This window comes from Myxine glutinosa, chromosome 6, assembly GCF_964187855.1.
Source record: "Myxine glutinosa chromosome 6, kmMyxGlut1.1, whole genome shotgun sequence".
NCBI lineage: Eukaryota > Metazoa > Chordata > Myxini > Myxiniformes > Myxinidae > Myxine > Myxine glutinosa.
In genome coordinates, this window is record NC_136266.1 from 114313487 (window position 1) to 114335275 (window position 21789).

The window sequence follows — 21789 nt, forward strand, 5'->3', positions numbered from 1 at the left end:
GTTTGTCTGTCTGTTTGCGAACAGGAAAACAACAACCCTCTTCACATACTGAGAGTTGATCGGTTGTTCCTGGTTTTAAACCACGTCCCACTAACCGACCATTTGCTATCAGAGCGTCAGTCTGTGAGGAACAAGCTTGGTGAAGTGATTCTGCCTGCACCTTCTGTTCATGTAGAAAATGATGCAGGTAAAACTAGATGTCACTGCCCGTGACCCATCCCTCAACTATTTGCTATTTTTGCTACCCCTCCCTTATCACCCAGCTGATTGTTATGAAACTTCAAACATGAATTCAAGACAGTAACACGCACAATAGCGCTCGGGCTTCGATTTTTAGATTTTGGGTCATTGGGTCTTAGATTTTTCGATTTTGGATCAGGGAGGATCCTAGAGGATCACGAGGACTCCCAAGGGAGATCCTCCAAGGTCTGAACTATAACCTCAAGAGATGACCGTCAGCCCACTCGGGGCTATTTATTTTGCCTTTGGTTTTGTAATTTGTTAATATTAGCAAAGGTACCGGCCCGGCAGGATTTCAATTGGGAAGCCCAAATGAAAAGGCAAAATATCAGAAATTTAAGGCTTATTTATTTTAAACGATTTATATAAACATCCGTTAAATCATATCACACGCAAATCGTCAAAATCTCAACTGTATTTGTAGAATTTTAATAAAAGCCACATCACTGTTCATATCGCGAGATCTTGTCGGGGCGGTCACGGTTTTTCGAAGCTGTTCCACGATCTTCACGCACGCTCAAAGTTAAGTAATTGTCACATTTGTATTTTTGTCGAAACTGTATTTATCTTACGTGTGTGTACCTTTTGCGTGTCCCTCGGGAGATTATATTATCGGTGTTAATCTCTCATACCTGTAAAAAATAGTCGAGTATTTCGCGCCACGCGGCCTAGTTGTTGAAGCTTCCGACCTTGAGGCCTGGTTCTCTCCGGGCATCCAAAGCGGTTATTTTTTCATTCGTGTGTTTGTCAAATTTCAACTCGCTATTTTATCGTCCATGCGTTATTGGTTGTTTATAGTTAGTTTTGGTTTGAATTTCCTGTAACTCGTAATTAATTAATCGTGTTCTGCTCCTCGTGTGCGGCCTTGTACCTCCATCGGTGCTTGTTTACTTCAGTCCCCTACATCGTGTTTTGCCTGCCTCTTAGTTTTTTCCCTTCGACCCCGAACATAATACTCTTTGTCTAACGTTTTAAATACATTTATTTAAAATACCCCCACCCCCCCCCCCCCCCCCCAAAAAACAAAAAAACCAAAAACATTTATTTTCCTTTCTCCACGTGTGCTTTGTCTCATCCTGTACTTTCTGTTCAGGTGTGCTGTTCGCCCCGCCCCCATTATCTCCTTGCCATCCACCTTTTGCCCTGTCCACGTGACTCGTGGTGGTCCCTCTCGGCTTTGTGCATATACTTTGTGCATATAAGCCCTTTGGTACTTTGTGCATATAAGATTGTTTACGGTTCTGTTTTAATATTATTTAAATATGTATAAACTTTCCCCTTCAGTGTTTTATTCAATGGTATATTACAACACGCTGTTTTTCTTCCTATTTAAAAGGCTTTTTTCAAATTCCTCTCCATCTCATTCCACGTCAAAAAAAAGAAATTCAATCTCTTATACGTCTCCCTCACTATATGGTCTAAATTCACATTCATTCCACCCCTCCATCGTTCTGAATCGGATTGCTAACTTGAAAATCACAACAAACCCAATTTGTTATCAATGTTCGTCTTTCATTAATCATCCACTTTCGAAACTCCCCTCTAGCCCCTCCCCTCCAAATCCCCCCCCTTGCACCTACACTCCGAAACTCCCCCCTTGCCCCTACACTCCTAAACTCCCCCCTTGCCCCTCCACTCCAAAACTCCCCCCTTGCCCCTCCACCCCTAAACTCCCCCCTTGCCCCTCCACTCCTGAACTCCCTCCTTGCCCTTCCCCTCCTAAACTCCCCCCTTGCCCCTCCCCTCCAAATCCCCCCTTGCCCCTCCACTCCTAAACTCCCCCCTTGCCCCTCCACTCCTAAACTCCCCCATTGCCCCTCCCATCCTAAACTCCCCCCTCACTCCTCCCCTTCAAAACTCTCCCCCAACCCCTCCCATTCAAATCTCCCCCCATACCATTCCTCTCCAATTCTCCCTCCTCCCCCCTCCTCCTCAAAGCTGCCTCCTCCCCACTTCGTCTCCCTTCTATCCCATACCTCCACCCCCCCCAACCTTCTACTTTCCTCTGCCCCCCCCTCAAAGAACCCCTCACTGTGCCTCATCCCTTCACCATCAAACCTTTCATCCTCCTCATCCTTCCCTTTCTTGGAACTCTTCTGTAATCTCTGACACACTATCAACTGCTCTTCCTACCTCCCCCTCTCATCCTTCATCTTACCCTACTCCTCCCCTCCCCTGTCCTGTACCCGATGCTCCCCCTCTCTCTTCATTAACGGTATGGACCTCAAACATCCGGGGCCTTCGCTCAAACCTGACTGCTCTCTCCATACAGGTTGCTTCTGACAATCCAGACTTGATCTGCTTAACAGAGACTTTCCTCCTTCAAGATGTCTCTGATTCCTTAATATCTCTTCCTGGTTACTCCCTCCTCTGGTATGATAGACCTGAGCCTCGTCCTGGTGGTGGGGTGGCTATCTTTATCAAAAACTCTCTTCCTCACTCTCCTTGCACTGCCCTCTCTCCTCCTCACCCCCAGGAGTACCTCTGGCTACGGCTTCCTCTCCGCTCCCACCTTTTGTTGATATGTGTTCTGTACCGTCCTCCAAATAGTGATGACTCCATTTACATTTCACTGTCTGACAACATGGACCAACTTCTATCCACTCATCCCAACTCTCTCTTCCTCATATGTGGTGACTTCAACTGTCATCATGCCAGCTGGTTGGGTGTGGGTTCCTCTCTCACCAGTCATGGCACCTCAGCAAAGGACTTCTGTGACTCACTGGGATTGACACAATCTGTCAATTTCCCGACCTGGATCTCAGCCAATGGAGTATATTCTCTTCTAGACTTGGTTATGACAAACTTCCCTGCTAATGTCTGCTGCTCTTCTTCTGCTCCAATCGGTTCTTCTGATCATGTGCTTGTCAAAGTGGACATCTCTCTGGCCATTCTCAGAGAGCCTCCTCAGCGTCGACGAATCTGGCATTTCACTCAGGCCGACTGGGACGGTCTTCAAGCAGCCATCAATCGTCTGGATTGGTCTCCCATCTCCACTGCCTCTGACATCAATTCGTCCTGGGAATTCTTACAAAGCAAACTGCTCTCTCTCATGCACAGATTTATCCCATCTCGTCTTCAGTTGTCTTACCCTTCCACCCGTCCATGGTACACTGAATCTTGTGGTGAGGCAGTTGCCCTGAAACAACTTGCCCTTGCCTCTTGGAAGGCTAATCCAACTGAAGGCAATCTCAGTTCCTTCCACCAAGCTCGGAACAAGTGTGTGTCTACCCTCAGGAGTGCCAGGAAGCACTATCTCTCCACACTGAAGAATGAACTCTCAAACCTGTCTCCTTCCTCCAAATCCTGGTGGCGTCTGGTCAAATCCGTTTCTGGTGTTTGTTCCCCCTCCATCCCCTCCCTTACCTCAAATGGCCACACAGTTGACATCGCACGTGACAAAGCCGAATGCCTCAACTCTGTGCTTGCCTCAAAATCTTTAGTCCCAAACCCATCTCTCTCTGTTCCCACCTTTCCCAGTCGAACCCAACTGCTCCTGGACTCTGTGTCCTTCTCTCCTGACAAGGTGGAGGAGTTTTTGTCTAACCTCGACTCTGATTCTGCAACTGGACCAGACGGCATCAGCCCATGGGTCCTAAAATCCTGCTCTGCCGCTCAATCTCACCCTCTCTCTGTTCTTTTCACCCTCTCTTTTGCTCAAGGTCATCTGCCAGCATCCTGGAAATCAGCAAACATTACCGCTTTACACAAAAAGGTGCAAAAACAGATCCTTGCAACTACAGACCAATCAGCCTGCTCCCCATTATCAGCAAAGTCATGGAATCCATCATTGCCTCGGATATGAAATCTTTCCTCTTCTCCAATGGCTTGATCTCTGATCATCAATTTGGTTTCAGACCAGGTCACTCTACTCTGGACATGCTGCTTCTGCTGTCTCAACAATGGATGGAGGTCCTCAATGCCAAACAGGAAATCAGAGCTGTCTCCCTTGACATATCACATGCCTTCGATACGGTCTGGCACCCAGCTCTGCTCACCAAACTCTCCTCCTATGGTATCCATGGAAATCTCCATGCATGGCTTGCGGACTTCCTCTTTGGTCGTAGTCAACGTGTGGCCCTGAATGGATTTCTCTCATCTCCCCTTCCTGTTCAGGCTGGAGTTCCACAAGGCAGTGTTCTGGGCCCTGTGCTTTTTCTGGTCTTCATCAATGATCTTTCCGACTCTCTGGAAAATCCTCTCTATCTCTTTGCTGATGACTCCACTCTCTGCCGCTCCATTCCTCTTCCCTCAGATCGGCAGTCTGCAGCCTCCTCACTCTCTGAAGACTTGGACAAAATCACAGACTGGTCAAACAAGTGGAACATGTCTTTCAATCCTGACAAATCTCACACTCTTACTATGTCTCTCCGAAAAGATCGACTGGACAACCCTCCCATCTACTTTCTCAACAATCCTCTCCAAGAAGTTCTGTCGCTCAAGCTTTTGGGTCTCACTATCTGCCATGATCTTTCTTGGGAAAACCACATTTCCAAGCTGGCCTCCAAAGCCAGTCGCCGACTGGGCATCCTCCGTCGTGCGAAGTCCTTCCTCGGCACACTTGAGCTCCTCACCACATACAAGGCTTTCATCCGCAGCTCAATGGAATACTGTTCTCCCCTATGTGCCGGTGCTCCTGCCTCACACCTAGCTCGGCTTCACGCTGTTGAAACCAAAGCTTTCAGAATTATTGGAATCTCCCGCGATGAAGCTATCTCTGAGGGCCTTTCACTCACTCACCGCAGGCAGGTAGGTGGTCTTTCTGTCTTCTTCCGACTCCTCTCCGGCCTTGCACCCCCAGCTCTCTCTGTGCTCTGTCCCCCAAATATTCCTACAGGTCGCACAAGATCTGCCAGCTACCCTCTGATGGTTAAACTGCCGAAATCTCGGCTGTCTGCTCACCTTCACTGTTTCGTTCCTCTTTTCTCCCGCTTCTGGAACAAACTCCCTCAGTCCCTTCAATCCCGATCCTCCCTCCAGGTCTTTAAAACAGCTGTTCACCACCATCTCTTATCTTCCCCCATCCAAAACCTTGATCTTTTCTACCCCCGCGAATTCACCCCAGATCCACCTTGTTTGAAATTCCAACTTCTTTCCTGGAAGTCCTGGCAGTGTCCATATGTTTTATACCTCTCCCACCCCCCCTTCCCATGCCCCCCCTTTCCCATGCCCCCCCCCCCAAAGCCCTCTCCCTCTCACAGATCTCTTGATGTCTCCATGTCTCTCGGTCCCTGCTCTCAAATGTTGTGTTTGTGTCCTTCCCCATCTCTCCCCATCTTGTCTACCGCTCCCGATGTTATATGTTTTATGTGTCGGTTTGTCTTTCTGTGTGATTAATGTTCGCTCTTTCACGAGCCTCGATGTTGTATACAAAAAAAAGAAAAAAAAGAAGAAAAAAAAATATCGGCAAATATTATTCCATAGTGTTTGGAAAATTGGAAAAATTTGGAAACTTTTGAAAAACATTATATCGCCTATTTTACTCAAGGGGGTCCCAGGATTACCCACACCCAAAATGTCGTTGCGATCGGTTCAGCTGTTTTTGCGGTACCTGGGAACAGACGGACGAACAGACAGACATTTGGTGAATTATAGTAAGACCAGCAACGGTACCCGCCCCATGGGCGGGGCTTCAATTGGGAAGCCCAAATGAAAAGGTAAAATATCAGAAATTGAAGGCTTTTTTATATTTTAAACGATTCATATAACCATCCGTTAAATCATATCACACACAAATCATCAAAATCTAAACAGTACATGGCGCCCATTTTGAAAGAAGATAGAATTCTGCAAAACGGAAGCGCCCGCCACACGTCTTTCTCAGTCGCACGTTTATCTGTGAAGAGTGCGCGCCGAATCTGTTACACGGAAGCGGCCGCTACACCTGTTTCTCAGTTGCTTTGCACACGCTGCTGTGTTTCTTCGGAGCCGCACGTTTATATAGGAAGAGTTCATCAGGAGTCGATCTACTCTCTCCTGGTACGTAGAATAAACAGTATTTGTAGAATTTCAACAAAAGCCACATCACTGTTCATATCGGTAAATATTATTCCATCGTGTTTGAAAAAACTGGAAAATTGGAAAAACAATATGGCCTATTTTACTCCAGGGGGTCCCAGGATTACCCACCCAAAATATCGTTGTGATCGGTTCAGCCGTTTTCGCTGTACCTGCGAAAGGACAGACGGACATTTGGTGAAATGTAGTAAGATGCTTTAGCTTTGGTTTAACGGGGTTTTCCACAAGGGGCTTTGAGAGCTTTTATCGTGGCGGTTTAATAAACATTTGACTCGGAATTGGAACGTCGCAGACGTCTTTTCTTCCAGGCTAAACATCCATCGCTAAATTGGTGAGCATCCAGGTGGAAGATGTGACCTTGTGTCCGCCACCCCACTGTCCACCTTTACAATATACCGTAATTAAAACAATTTGCCCAAAAATAATAACTCAAAGAAAAGATTGTTTTTTGGAAAAGTGACTTTTGAAAGAACCTTTTATATGTATTGAAAAGTTATGGAAAACATTGGCGTCTCTTGGAGAGAAAAAGAGAATGAGATTACCCATGAGTGGTCTTTGAGCATTGACCAATTGTGACCTCACCATGTGCCTTCCATCGAAGTGTACTTTTCGTTGCTGTGGATCGTAGAGCAGAAGAGTCGAGTAGCATCTTAAAAGTTTGAGGGGAGATGCTGAAGTGATCAATAAATGATGATCATTTGGTGCAAGTGTCACCCAGAGTAGCAAATGTGTCACCCAGAGTAGCAAGTAACCCTGGGACGTCTTGGTCTGCGTGCTGCATCCAAGCAGCTGTTTGTACAGATTGACATCGGCCACCACAGGGGGCCCAGGGTTATACAAGGATGTGCAAAGAAAGTTGGAGCTCATTTCATAGCCAGAAGGAAGCCATTTTCGCTATCATTCCTGTGCGGTATGGGGCCATCTATTTATTATGTATGCACTGCGGGTATGGCTGTGGTGGTTGCTGAATAAAATTTTAAAAAACACCGTTTAGAGGCCATTTTTCCCCGCAAAGCGGGGGTTGGGCTTTTCGGGGACCGTGGTTGTTGTTGTTTTTTGGTCCCCTTTTTGAAACAATGTTTTACGGCCGGATGCCCTTCCTGACGCCAACCATTTTTGTTGCCTTTTTACGACAAGCAGGGAATTACCAGTGAACTGGTACTCAATTAGCCGACCTCGGAAGGTTACGACAGGCTGAGTCAACCCCCCTGGCGTTAATTCAGCGATCTGACTGGGATTCGAACCCAGGATCCTTGGTTTATATTTGTTCTTTATCCTAAGCTGGCACCCTAGCTGCTAGCCCAACACCAGGGCTAGGGTTGCTGGTCAAGGGTTGCTGAATGAAGAACAATAAATTTAGAAAGTTAAGAGTAAGGAGGATGATAGGAAAGATCGGGGGAGAGAATAGTGTGCGAAGAATAGGGAGAGAAGGGGAAACGACCATACATTTATTATATCCATAAATATGATGGACTTTCCTTTCCTCCTTGCTCCGACCTCCTCCAAACCTCCTTCGTTTCCCATTATCCTTCCATGTCTAGTTTTAATTTGTCAATTTTGCCACGTGCCTGCGTTAAAAATAGATGAGGTCTGAGACGTGTGAAGTTGCAGGTGCTGATTGAGTTGAGAACTACCTTACACGACATTGTAAACAAACGAAACCAGGAATAACACGGGAAAATGTCATGGATAACTACCACTGTGTGCAAGAATACTTCAAAAGGTAATTTCCTCAACAAACATACACCGAGGATCGTATGTAAATGTACAACACACTACTCACTACATCAGTCTATATATCCCGTCCAAATATCAACCTACTTGAATTAGAAACAGATTTTGCTAAAATACTGGTACCGACAATTATGTCCATTAGTTCTACTTTATCCAAATTCTAATTAACTCAAGGATGTATATTGTTACGGAAACGGAGTACGGCGCTCCCCTTAGCGGGGGGCGTTAATCCCCCTTCTATTTGTACTGGCCGTCTCCGCTCCTGAAGCTACCCCGCTCCCTTGTGGGGTGGGATTGCCCGAAGCGATTGGTCAAGGGAGTCCCGTACGCCTCCGGCAATCCCTCCACGAGGCAGGTGGGGAACTCCGTTCGAAACCACGGACAAGATGGTATTTTGCCGAGCGGTTTTAGCAGCCCGCGGTTCGAACCATTAACAAATACTAAACCCGATTCATATGCGTCGGCCAAATCGTGCCACAGGTACTCAATGGAGGAAAAGACAAGGACGATCGGATGAGGAAGAAGAAGAAGGCAAAAGTAGGAAATAACAGGATTTATTATTATTTACACAAGACTACAGGAAGAAAAGAAATCAAAGTAATAAACAGAAAATGGAAGGAGCAGAAGGACACAGAGCAATTTCTAGCTTATCTACAGGCTTAACTTAAACCCCAGACAACACAGACAAACAGACGGCAGTCAGACTTACACGGGGATGATGACAGGAATGGCAGGAGGTTCATTCATCTGGTGAGGTTCCGTTCCCACCCACGACTCTCTCTCTTCTCTCTCTCCTCTCCTCTCCTCTCCTCTTCTCTTCTCTCTCTCGCCCCCTGCAGGCCGTTTGTGGTGGGCGTGGCGTCATGGCGGCTGTGAGCAACTGCTCTGTGTTGTAGTGAGTTCTTTGTGAGTTTCCTCCTCTCCTGCTCCCCCCTCCCTCTCCTTTCCATCCTGTGTACTTTGGCATTTTGTTTTCATCCTTTCTATACCTTTGTCTTCAAGAGAGAGAGGTTTGAGAGCGGACCCATTTTGGGTGCGGCCTACAGGCTTCGACGACGCTTTGTAAGCCTTTTTGTGCTTATACTGCACGTTTATTATTTATTCTAGTTTGATTTATTTCGTTTTGGTACCTACTTGTCCGGTTCGGACAAGTGGGGGGGTGTTAATTCGCTGGGATGGCGAATACACGCTCTCGGTTAGAGGCGTTCGACAACTTAACAAGGAAGCATGCATTTGTGTGTGTTCCACCCGAAGGAACTTCCACTGAAGACATTGTTTTGTCGGTGGGGAAAATAATCGGTTGTGAAAATGTACGAGCAGCGTCGAGAATGAATCAAAAAGTTGCTGTATTTGTGTCCGATGAAAAATTCGTTCACGATGTTGTAAGTGCGGGTTTAACCACAGAGACAGGTCTCTTTGTCTTGGCGTCGCCTATGGACACTCCGTCGATGAGGGTCGTCATATCTAACGTACCCCCATTTATAACCTGCAACCAGCTGATGTCCGTTTTGTCCCGATACGGAACAGCTGTGTCAAAAATCACAATGATTCCGCTCCGGTCTCAGGATGAACGTGTTAAACACGTGATGAGCTTCAGACGGCAGGTGTATATGGTGCTTCCGGATCGAGGCGATGACACGGGGTTAAACATCACGTTCAAGGTAAAGGTGAACAACCATGAGTACCAGATGTATGCGTCATCGGCCTCATTAACATGTTTTCAGTGCGGAGCTTTTGGTCATGTGAAAAGGTTTTGTCCGAAGGTATCGTGTGTAAGGTGTGGTGAAGCAGGTCATAGTGACGCTGATTGTAAAAGAGATAACACCCCGGTCTCTAACGTACGAAACAACGTAAACCGAAATACCCGAACGGTTCCTACCGACGCTCCCTCGCACTCGAGGAGTAGGGATAATACTCCTGTTCGTCTTAGTGAAAACGACAACACCGCTGATTCGGTAAATAATGAAATAACCCCAGATAACCCACCTGTGGTGGCAGATGCTACGTGCAGTGAGGAGATGGAAGAAAATCCCATTGTGGTGACAAAGAAACGAAGAGCACCTGGTGCTTGTAACTCCAACATTACTTTGAAAAAGGTAGTGTTGGATAAAGAGAGTGTGGGTGCAGATGCCCTGAAACGGCTTTCTCAGGTGTCCACAAGCTGTGTTGACACCAGGGAGAAGAAACATGAATTAATTAATTCTGAAACATTATCGGGCAGCACCGAAAACCTGGGAGAAAAAGTAGATGGTGAGACTAAAGATGATGGTGAGCCCATTAGTGAGCCGCCACCTTCACTACCTGCTGAGACCGAGCGGATTGGGAATGTCTCAGCCCCAAGCCCTCTTTACCCCTGCAAGATCTAAATCATGACACTGGTTCGTCAACTGAGCCAGTGAACATCTCCCTGCAGGAGGGTGAAGCCGAGATTTCAGCTCCTGCTGAATGTCCCGGGTACCAGAGTGAGGATGACTCTACCATAGAACATTCCAGCAAATCTTCAGACTTGGCTGGAATCAAAATGGGGACTGGGCAGACTGATATATGTGACCCGGGCGGAGCTGTTTCTGATTTGTCAGATTCAGAGGATGAAGTTGAGATGACTGAGTTGTCTCAATCTTCATCAGATCAGTCATCCATAGCCCCTCAACTCGTTATTTCTTTTCTGAATGACACCTACCGACACCGAAATGTGATTGTAAAAGATCATTTTCCTGATTTAATTTCATTCATCCAGGCTGCAAAGGACATAATTAGGAGGCCGGATGAATTTCATTTAACAAGGTCGCTGTTTCATCGGCTTAGAAAGGCTGTTACAAAAGCAGGGAGCGAGATTTCCCAACAACCGCTCACGCCTTTTGATAATCCATGAAAAAAATCACCTTTGGAACCTTAAATATGAATGGCGGAGGTGCAAGCCAAAACCGCCAGGTTCAGGTGAAAAGTTTATTTGAGCGCAAGAAAATTGATGTACTCTTACTCCAGGAAACCCATATAATTCAAAATGGGGAGTACGACTGGTGTCGCCTCTTTAAAGGACAATGTTTTTTTTGTAACATGTCTTCTTCTTCTGCTGGTGTAGCCTTTTTACTCAGACCAGGCCTAGTACCTGAGTCATGCCTCTTCCAGGAGGTGATTAAAGGCCGGTTTATTTCATTGGAACTGGTCATTAATAATTTTCGGTTTACACTATTCAACGTTTATGCACCAAGTGAGAGTGTGGAACGAAGAGCTTTCTTTTCATCTTTAATTCGACACATGCAGTCGATAGATCTCAATAATTGTATTTTCATGGGGGGTGACTTTAATTGCACCTTTAAACCCAGTATAGACCGAAATACAGCAGAACCTCATCCCGAAGGTAGTACTGATTTGTTAAATTATTTTTCGGCAGTGGGTGTGCTAGATGCATGGAGACTGCATTACCCCAACAAATCTGAGTATACTTGGGGACGATGTGCCAATGGGAGAATGACTTTCGCTAGACTTGACCGTTGGTACATAAACTCACAGTTCAGGAATGCGGTTATCTCTCCAAATCATTTTCCATCTTTGTTTTCTGATCATCATTTAGTTACCATGGGCCTCTTTTTCCCTCAACCCTTACGCAAAAGTGCATACTGGAAATTAAATACCAGTCTTCTCGAAGATGCTTTGTTTAAAGACGCCTTCCGTGCTTTTTGGGTCATCCAACTTTCAAGAAAGCCCTCTTTCTCTTCTTTAGCATTATGGTGGGATAACACAAAAGCTCAGATTAGAGTGTTTTGTCAGCAGTTTGTTTCAAATGATACTGACGTAAAAAATATAACAATGGCTTGTTTAGAAGCTGATATTATACGGTTAGAGTGTAAACTGGCTAAAGATAATATCAGAAGAGACCACAGGTTATTGGTTGAAAAGAAGGCTCAACTGAGAGAGCTGATTCAGGAGAAAGCAGCAGGCTTGTTAATCAGATTAAGAATAAACAATTTAAAGGTATCAGACACCCCGAGTAAATCTTTTTTCCAAATGGATTTTCTAAATAAGTCACCCAAAACCCTTTTCTCTGTACAAGACTTTAGGGGAAACATGGTTGCCAACCCTGGAGATGTAAGGTTGTGCATTAGAGAGTTTTTTTCAAAAGTTTATGCAAAACAAAATGTTTGTGAGCAAACCATGGAATTTTTAACTTCTCACCTTTCATCCCTAACTGAGCCTCAGTGCCTGGGCCTGGATTCAACAATTACTTTGCCTGACCTAACTCAGGCCCTAAGTGAAATGGACTCGGGGAAAGCTCCTGGGATTGACGGCCTACCGGCAGAATTTTTCTTGGCTTTTTGGGACCTTTTGGGCCCTGAATTATTGAATGTCCTGGAATCATCCTTGGTGCTTGGAGAACTCCCACTAAGCTTCAGAAGAGCAGTGGTGTCACTGATTCCAAAGACTGGGGATCTACGACAGATAAAGAATTGGCGGCCGGTCTCGTTATTATGTACGGACTACAAAATATTGTCGAAAGTGTTGGCCAGTCGGTTGAAGACGGTAATCGGTGACCTAGTCCACCATGATCAGAATTACTGCATCCCAAACAGATCTATTTATGATAATATTTTTTTGATTAGAGATTTAATGGAATGTGATTGCTTGGAAAAAGATTTTGGGATAATATTCCTTGATTTGGAAAGGGCTTTTGACAGTGTGGATCATGTTTTTTTGTATCGTGTGCTAGAAGCATGTGGCTTTGGTGTCAATTTTAGGGCCTACGTGACTTTGTTGTACAACAATATATTTAGTTTATTTAAAATAAATAACGAACTCAGCTCTCCGGTACAGGTTCAAAGAGGGGTGAGACAAGGATGCCCGGTTTCTGGGTTGTTATTTTCCTTGGTAATGGAATCACTCCTAATTTTATTTAGGAAAAATATTTCAGGAGTGACAGTATCCCCTGGGAGTCCTTCAGTAGTTGTATCGGCTTATGCAGATGATGTCTGTGTGGTTGTTAAGAAGGAGAGTGATATCCCAGCACTTGTTGAATGTTTAAATCTTTTTTGCCTCGCTTCTTCTTTGAAGTGTAACTGGGACAAGAGTAAGGCCTTATGGATTCCCTGTCTCAAGAACATTCCACCTGGAAGAGTGCTGGTACCACCTGTGCATCTACCAACAAAGTTAAAATGGGTGGAAGACGGAGTCAAATACCTTGGGGTTTTCCTGGGATCTCCACATTACGTCCTCAAAAATTGGGACGGGATTGTTGAGCATGTCAAAAAAAGACTGGGACTGTGGAAACGAGCTCTGCCCCACCTTTCCTACAAAGGCAGGGTTCTAGTGGTTAATAATTTGGTGGCTTCTTCCCTGTGGCATAGGTTTATCTGCCTTCAGCCGCCAGAGGCACTACTAAAGGCAGTGCGGAAGCTACTCGTGGATTTTTTTTGGAGTGGTCACCATTGGTTGCTACCAAATGTCATATGTAGCCCCTTGTTTGAAGGTGGCCAGGGACTGATCGACATAAAAAGTCGTATCATGGCTTTTCGGCTGTGTACCATACAGCAGTTGCTGTACAAGGAACGACTGCCAAGCCGACTTCTGGCCTATCACGTGCTGCGAAAAGCAAGCGGGCTCGGATACGGCCCTGAACTTTTCTTAGTCCAACTCCAACATGTCGACACATCTCATCTACCATCATTCTATCAGAGCCTTCTGAATGCCTGGCAAAGCCTTTCGACTAGTCGCCAGCAAGAAACCTATGCTACAAGCATGTTTGTGGAAGAACCCCTTTTTTACAACCCACTGTTTCCTGCAATTCCAAGAAGCCGAGACTTTTATCAACACTTTATTACAGCGGGCATAATCAAAGTGTTGGACCTCCGCCATGATTCTGGTTGGGGGTGGAAGACGGTGCAAGAGATAGCTGATATGACTGGAATATGGTCAAACAGAATAATCGGAAGAGTACTAAAGGAAATAGTAAAGAAAAGCTTCCAACTTGGACTAAGATGGACCCAGGAAGTTTTGGTGACATCCAATAACTGGCATTTTCCTGGTTTATTGGTACAGCCTAGTCACGGAGACTTGCCCCCAATTAGTGAGGGACAAAACATTTTTCAGAAATGCAGTAGTAAAGACCTGTATCGGTTATGCACTGCAGTTCTGCTTGGGAACTCACCGTTAAATGGAGTGGCCAGGTGGAAAGGGCTAATGCCGGAAGGACTCCCATCTGAGCCTGTATGGGAATCAATATACAGTAAGCTGGTAAGCAAAAGGACAGGTGACCTCCAGTGGCGAATGATACACTGGATCATTCCGTCTAATAAATTAGTGAGTCATTTCGCGCCCACATCTACGTGTTGCCCGTTCTGTGTTTGCACAGAGGATGTGTTCCATGCGTACGTTGATTGTGCAAGGCTTGTGCCTTTATTTCAATGGCTGAACTACATGGCTGGAAAAATGAAGATCACTTTTTCTCTGCGATCATTTATTTTTGGTTTCAATGATATGAAAGAACATGTACATATGTTGTTTTTGTTTTTAGTGGCCACGGCGAAAATGGCAATTTATTTATCGAGGAGGGAAAAACTGAAAGGAAAGCCGATTGGGCAATGTGATGTCTTGTTCTTTTTTAATGCCATGACATCTGCAAGACTCAAACTTGAATTTTGTGATTCTGAAAGGAAGAAATGTATTGATGAGTTTATGAACATCTGGTGTTTTGATGGGATCTGCATGGTGCAGGAGAATGAATTAATGGTATATTTGTAGGTTTGTTTGGATTGATTCAGTGTGTGGTCGGTTTTTCTGTTGTTGTTTTTCTTTTCTAGTTCATTGTACTGTTTTGATTTCCTGTCATTATCTCTTTTTCTTTTCTGTATTTTTGATTATTGTGCCTGTATTGAATAGTATCTTCACCGACTGGCTTGTATTTTTATATTTTTGTAATAAAAAGTCTCTCTCTCTCTCTCTCTCTCTCTCTCTCTCTCTCTCTCTCTCTCTCTCTCTCTCTCTCTCTCTCTCTCTTTCTCTTTCTCTCTTTCTCTCTCTTTCTCTCTTTCTCTTTCTCTCTCTTTCTCTCTTTCTCTCTTTCTCTCTCTTTCTCTCTTTCTCTCTCTTTCTCTCTCTTTTTCTCTCTTTCTCTCTCTTTCTCTCTTTCTCTCTTTCTCTCTTTCTCTCTTTCTCTCTCTTTCTCTCTTTCTCTCTCTTTCTCTCTCTTTTTCTCTCTTTTTCTCTCTTTTTCTCTCTTTCTCTCTCTCTCTCTCTCTCTCTCTCTCCCTCTCCCTCTCCCTCTCTGTCGCCACCTATCGGCTGTCGGTGCGCTGGGTGCAGTGTCATGGCGTCTGCTCGCTTCGTGTCGTGAGTGCTCTGTCTTGGCTGTTTGTTCCACCCCTCCTCCCCCCCATTTCGCTCCTTCGTGTGCTTGTTTCTATTTGTAAAGCTTCCCTGTGTTTCCCCTTCTATGTTGAGACGAGAGAGAGAGCCATAGAGCACACTTATTGTGCAGGTTAAGGTAATCGCCGTTTTTGGGCGGTTCCCTGTTGTTTTTTCCCCCGACTTATTTTCTTCACTTCAAACCTTTTTTTCCCGCTTATATTTCCTTAGTTTGTTTTTTTAACGCTCCCTTTCCCTAAGCTGGGAAAGTCGGAGTACATTACTAACTTCTTCTTCCCGAGCTGGGAGGACGAGGTCGAGCCTCGTGTGTCCAAACATGGCGGCTGCTCACTCGCAGCGATATGCAGCGTTTGAGCAATTATCACGTGAGCATGGCATTGCGTGTTCTCCACCCGAGGGTATTACAGTCGAAGCTATTGTTCTCACGATCGGGAACATGATCGGGTTTGATAAGGTACGTGCGGCGTCGCGTATGAACAAACGGGTTATCGTGTTTGTGTCCGATGTAGAGCACATTGCTCTCATCGTACAACAAGGTTTGTCCCTCGACTCCGGACACTTTGTTATGGTTTATCCCTTGGATACTCCTGCTCAGAAAGTGGTTATTTCAAATGCACCACCATTTCTCGATACCGATACAATCCTTGCAGCGCTGCAGCGATATGGGCAATGTGTGTCCCCATTAATAATGCTCCCTTTGGGCTGTAAGGATGAACGTGTCAGTCACGTGATGAGTTTCCGTAGGCAGGTCTTTATGGTTCTCAAAAAGGAATATCCCTCCTTGAATGTTGCTTTAAAATTCACGACAAATGGCCGCGATTATCAAGTATACATCACCACCGACACCCTAAAGTGCTTTGGTTGTGGTGCAGTGGGACATATGAAACGGTTTTGCCGCAATCAGAAGGAACAGCCTAACATGGTCGAAACGGGAAACAATGACTCGCAGATTAATGTTAACGTTTCCTGCTCGACAAATGTGCAGGATAAACCAGGTAAACAAGTGGACACGCCCCCTCCCGTTGAATCAATGGACAGCGCAAATGAGGGGTTTGTCACCGTTTCCAAAGTAAAAAAACGTAAATCGGCTGTAAGAAGTGCGTCACCTTCTGGGAAAAGGCAAATCAGTGAAAACTCCATCACTGGATTTCAATGTGAAAACAGGTTTGCCTTATTGGAGGAAAAGGACACCTCCACTAGTACAAACATCATCAAGGAAAAAGTGGATTCTAACTTTCCAATCCCAGTGAGTGTCGCTGATCCTTCAGACAGTGTCATCTCACACGAGGACGTTCATTGTGCAGCTTCCTCCTGTCAATCGCAAGAGGAGGAAAAGCACTTAAAATCTCCCCCTAAAAAAGGAATAAATGAGGAAAATAAGGGCACAGAGAGAATAAAAGAGGATAATTTAAATCCACTGGAGGAGAGTGACATCCTTGAATCGAGCATGGTGGTCATGTCACAAACATGCTTGGAGCCCCCCACCTCGCATCCCGAAGAAGTTTCAAATGTGACTCTGGCACAAAACGTTCCTGAAGAAGTTTACTTTATTGAAACTGAGCAATCATGTGATGTGCGCCAGGAAGCTGAAACACCAATTGATTCCCCATATGAGGAATCTGATGGTGAGGGTCAAGAGGAGTCCTCTCAGATTCTAAAGGCTGTAAACAGCCCTACGGATGACGAGCTTCAGGACTTTTTGAGAGATTCCTATCGGAAAAGGAACATTGAACTGAAAGATCATTTCCCTGATCTGCAGATGTTGATTTTTAAATTGAAGGAAATTGTGCACAACCCTGACACTCCAAATTTCACTGATGCTCAGAAGCACCGGCTAAGAAAAATGATCCAGAAAGCTCGGCAGGAGCTTCGTAAATGAGGTCCCCATGGGTTTTTTGATCTATTTAGTTATTTATCTTCTTTCTTTTTCCGAAAGAATGAGTGTTAGTTTTGGTAGTCTAAACATTAACGGTGATGTTAGTTTAGAACGCAAAGTTCAGGTAAAAGATCTGACCCGGCGTTTGCACCTGGATGTCTTGTTACTGCAAGAAACGCATGGAGATCTGAATGGCCAAGCCCAATGGAGAAGGCTAATGAAGGGCCAGTGGTTCTTCAGTGATATCAATTGTCTCACTGCTGGAATTGCTTTCTTTGTCTCCTCCTCATTAACACTCACACAAGTTCAATATAATGAAATAATTCCCGGACATCTGGCTTGTCTTCAATTCACTGCCAATAATCAAATCTTTGTTTTTGTAAACATATATGCCCCCTGTAAGAATGCTGAAAGGCAAAACTTCTTTCTAAAGCTAGAGGATCTTCTGAGTACAATTGACTTAAATTGCTCTTTTATAATGAGTGGCGACTTCAACTGCACTCTTGACCCTGCGTTAGATAGAAACAGTGCGGAGCCACATCCTAGATCTGCCATACCTTTGGAGAAAATCATCAAGACGACGGGATTAATAGATGTCTGGCGTATTCAGCACCCTATGCAACGGCAGTTTACTTGGTCTAGATGTACGTCTCAGATGCACACACTAGCCAGGTTAGACAGAATTTATGTCAATACTGTAATGCTTGACAAGATATTGAAATCTGATATTGTGCCTTCTCTTTTTTCTGATCACCTGGCTGTAACCTTGTCCTTTAAGCTTGCTCTGCAGCAACATGGCAGCCCATATTGGAAGTTCAATGTCATGTTGCTGGAAAATGCTGCTTTTTGTGAAGCTTTCAAAGTGTTTTGGATTAGCCTCAAAGAAAGAAAGAATAATTTTGATAACCCGATATTGTGGTGGGACTACGCAAAGGCGCAGATCGCTGTCTTTTGCCAACAGTTTAATTACTTCTCTTCTTTCAGTGTAAAAAGGGAGAGGTTCACACTAGAAAAGGAAATAATGAAGTTGCAAACTGATGTGGCAAATAGCCCCAATAGAACAAATAATCATTTGCTTATGGAAAAGAAGACTCTACTAAACAGCCTGGTCGAATACCAAGCAAAAGGTGCAATGGTCCGTCTACGGATGGATCAGCTATATAATTTAGATGCACCGACCAAATTTTTTTTCCATTTTGATAAAAAGACTACCAATCAAAGGCAAATTGAAACCTTAAAGCTCTCAACTGGTAACACTGTGACGTCACAAGATAATATAAAGAGGGAGGTCTATAACTTCTTTTCAGACCTGTTTATGGCAAATGATGTTGACGATGGCTCAATAAGTTACTTCACATCTGACTTACCCATGCTAAGTGCTGCTCAAAGGGATCAGCTTGGCTCCTTACTTTCCTTGGAAGAGCTTACACTTTCCCTTGCTTCTTTACCTACGGGTAAATCTCCTGGGTTGGACGGCCTCCCAATAGAGTTTTATAAATCCTTTTGGCCCTTATTAGGCCCAGAACTATTGGAGGTCTTTAATAGTTCATTACGTTGTGGTGACTTGCCGATGAGCTGCCGTAGAGCAGTCATTAGTCTATTACCAAAGAAAGGAGACCCTCAGCTCATTGATAATTGGCGTCCAATCTCTCTCCTAACTTCAGATTATAAAATATTTTCTAAAGTTCTAGCTCGACGCATCGCCCCACTCCTAGAATCGTTGATTCAAAGTGATCAGTCTTTCTGTATCCCTAACCGACAGATACACGATAACATTTTTTTATTAAGAGATCTTTGGGATGTGTGTAAAATAAAAAATGACAATCTTGGTTTGATTGTGCTTGACCAAGAGAAGGCTTTTGACCGTGTAAGTCATGTATATCTTTTCAAGGTGCTAGAGTGTTTTGGACTTGGTCCTGTTTTTCTTTCCATGGTAAAACTGCTCTATAATGGCATTTCCTCAATACTCAGAGTAAACTCTGAGCTAACTTCACCTGTAAAGGTTGGAAGGGGTATCCGTCAGGGATGTCCTTTATCTGGTATTCTGTACTCTTTAACCATTGAGCCTCTTTTAATCAAAGTCCGCAGCATCCTAACCGGATGCAAAAATTTGCTCACAAGGCCTGTGAAAGTCTCTGCATATGCTGACGATATTTGCGCCATCGTACATAATAGTGATGAGATAAAGAAACTGGTGGATTGCTTGGACTATTATGGTTCAGCTTCTTCAGCTTTGGTAAACTGGAACAAGTGCCAGGCGATGTGGATGGGCCCATGCCAGCGCCCTATGCCTGTCCTCCCGAAACACCTCACCTGGTCCCTCAACGGAATGAAGTACCTTGGTGTTTACATCGGTGATGAAGCAACACAAGCGAAAAATTGGGAGGGTCTCGCTGACTCTCTCGAACAAAAGCTGCGGAAATGGAAAGGTTTGCTGGCTTTGCTTTCATACCGGGGACGAGTCCTGGTCATAAACAACCTAGCAGCATCTATACTGTGGCACAGAATCAAAGCCATTCCACCTCCTGAACGCTTTCTGCTGAATATACAGAAGACAATAATAAACTTCTTCTGGAGTGGAAAACATTGGCTTCGTCCAGAGATCTTGAATCTTCCCTTAGAGGAAGGTGGGCATGGTCTTGTGGACATCGTATGCAGGGCTATGGCATTTGGCATTGCCTCAATCTGGCGGCTTCTCTATGGTCCATCAGACCTAGCCTGGAGGTCCACTGCTCTCCTCCTCCTCCGTCAAGCCGGCATGCTAGACTATTCATTTGGTCTATTCCTAATGAACATGAAATGTATTGATCTGTCCTTGCTTCCACCATTTTACAATATAATTCTGAATGCTTGGCGTGTTTTCATGGTCGACCGTGATTATGTTTCCTACACCCAAGAGATGTTTTTCAGAGAGCCTCTTTTCTACAACTCTCTCTTCAAAAGAATAAGAACGGAACGCTCTTTTATTGATTATTTTGTTCAGAATGGTGTCCATCACGTTGCTGATCTAATGATTGAGACAAGGACATGGTTAAGTGCTGCAGCACTTGCAAATAAAGTTGGCATGCGGTCAAACCGCATAATATCTGCTGTGCTATGCGAAATACTTAGCGTATACCGCAAAGTTAAGGTGCACTGGGAGCAATCTCCTCGCACTGGTGATGGCCTAATTGTTTGTGAGCCAAGCCTCTGTTTCCCAAATTTAGAAGTCACCCCCACTGTAATGAATTGTGGCACAATAATAAAATATTTACCAAAAATACGTTTTGGATCTGCAGGTCTGGAAAATCGTGCAATATACCAGGCCTGTGTCAAAGCAATCCGGCCCTCCTTAGGAACTTGGCAGTCAAGGAAGTGGCACAATTGCTTGCCTACAGAATACCCCTTCCAACCTAACTGGAAAGCCTATTATCACATACTTATTCCAAAGAAAACTGCCGACCTGTCGTGGAGGCTGGCACATTGGGTATTACCCACCAATAAGCTCTTGCATGTTTTTTCTTCGGAAATATCTGAGCATTGTCCCTTCTGTGGTGCTCTTGAGACCGTGTCACATGCTTATGTTGAATGTGCGCGCTTGATTCCTTTATTTGGTTTGCTGCATGAAATGTGCATGAAGCTTTCTTTAAACTTTACTTTGAATTCTTTCATTTTTTGCTTTGTCTCAAACACACACCAAATAGAAGTGGCCCTAGCGAACTTTCTCGTTGCCATGGCAAAGAAAGCAATATATCGCACGAGGAAAATGCAAATTGAAAATCCTACAAGATGTACAGATAACCTCCCGGCCTGTTTTAAAGGACTTGTTTTTGCCCGGATTAAAACAGAATTTTGTTTCTATACATATATGGATAAAGTATTGATCTTCAAAAGTATATGGGCATTGAATAATGCACTTTGCTCTGTGCAAAATGGTGTGCTGATCACAGATTGATCACTCCTCAAGCACGATATGATTTCTTTGTGAGGAGCAAAACACTTTATTATTTTTTTCCTGTTCCCTTTCTTGATGTACTAATGGTCTTCATGTAAATGTTCCCTTTTAAATGGTTTTGCTTGTTTTTTTACCTCTGATTTGTGAAATGCTTTGTGAAATGGTTGTATTTATACGTTTTACAAAATATACTTTTTGATATTTTTGTAATAAAAGGATGTAAAAGTCAAAGTCTCTCTCTTTCTCTCTCTTTCTCTCTCTTTCTCTCTCTTTCTCTCTCTTTCTCTCTCTTTCTCTCTCTTTCTCGTTGGCTGCGGTGTCATGGCGTCTGCTCGCTTCGTGTCGTGAGTGCTCTGTCTTGGCTGTTTCCTATTTCCCTTATTCGCTCCATTGTGTCCCTGTTTCTGATTGTAAAGTTTTTCCCTTGTTTCCTGTGTGTGTTGAGACTTGAGAGAGAGCGGGAGAGCGCATGGTAAGTGTTTTCGCAGGTTCTTGCTGAAACCTTCGGTTTCTGGGCCTGCGTTTCATTTGCCTTGTTTTTCTGGTCGAACTGCTCGTCGGTGGTTTCGATTCCTCATTTATATATTGTTTTTCCTTATCTTTTTCCTTTACCTCCACTTGCTGGTTG